Raw genomic sequence first — 1313 nt, forward strand, 5'->3', positions numbered from 1 at the left:
CAAAAACTCCAGTGCCCAGCGCGGATCCCGCCCAAACCACGGGGCCTCCCCAGCCCCCCGCCCGGACCCCCACCCAGTGGGTCATCCACCTCGACAGGGACTCCCTCCCGGGACTATGGGACGCCCCCTCCTGCCTGGACCAGGCGACCGCCACCCCCGCAGGATACATTGTACTAATGATAATGGTTTGCTTGTAATTTTCAATCATTCATTCACTCATTCGCTCACTCATTCATTCATTCACTTACTCATTCCCTCACTCATTCATTCCTTCATTCATTCACTCATTTATTCATTCACTCATTCACTTATTCATTCATTCACTCATTTACTCACGCATTCCCTCACTCATTCATTCATTCACTCATTCACTTACTCATTCCCTCACTCAATCATTCATTCACTCATTCATTCATTCATTATTTATTCACTCACTCATTCCCTCACTCATTCATTCATTCACTCATTCACTCACTCATTCACTCATTCATTTACTCACTCATTCACTCACTCATTTGTTCACTCATTCATTCACTCAGTCACTCATTCACTCATTCATTCATTCCCTCACTCATTCACTCACTCATTTACTCACTCATTCACTCACTCATTCACGCATTCGTTCATTCCCTCATTCATTTACTCATTCATTCATTCACTCATTCATTCATTCAACACGATGTCTGCTTGCCAGACCGACCAAGGACTCACTTGGACCCCCAGGAGGACTGGACCCTGAGCCAAGCTCCGTCCATTGCTTCCCGAGGCGCCCGGACTTCCCCTTTGGCTGCGACAATGATACCATTTTCCAGGAAGGACTCGTTGGCATCCATTCCCCCAGAATTTGTCCAAAGGTCTCTTCGGGAAGCCAGCCATTTCGCTCCTGGATGAAAAATACCTGAGAAATACTTGGCAAGAAAACCTTGCTGGCTGTGCCATCCTCGCTTAGAAGTAATTAATGCAGCCCGGCCAGCATTGCTCAGTGGTTAGCGTCGACCTATGAACCCGGAGGTCACGGTTCAATTCCCAGTCAAGGGCACAGGCCCGGGTTGCGGGCTCCATCCCCAGTAGGGGGCGTGCAGGAGGCAGCCGATCCATGATTCTCTCTCATCATGGATATTTCTCTCTCTCCCTCCCTCTCGCTTCCTCTCTCTCTAAAGTCAATGAAAACATTTTTTTTTAAAGACATACATAGTCCATTACTCCAGAGTGTGCCTCTGGGCATCAAAAGGCACAATTTAAAATATCGTCAGTGGTGTGGGAAAAGTGAATGTCAAAAATGGGATTGTTAAAAACATCCCTTTATCAGTCTC

Source organism: Myotis davidii, unplaced genomic scaffold, assembly GCF_000327345.1.
Source record: "Myotis davidii unplaced genomic scaffold, ASM32734v1 scaffold670, whole genome shotgun sequence".
In the NCBI taxonomy this organism is placed as follows: Eukaryota; Metazoa; Chordata; class Mammalia; order Chiroptera; family Vespertilionidae; genus Myotis; species Myotis davidii.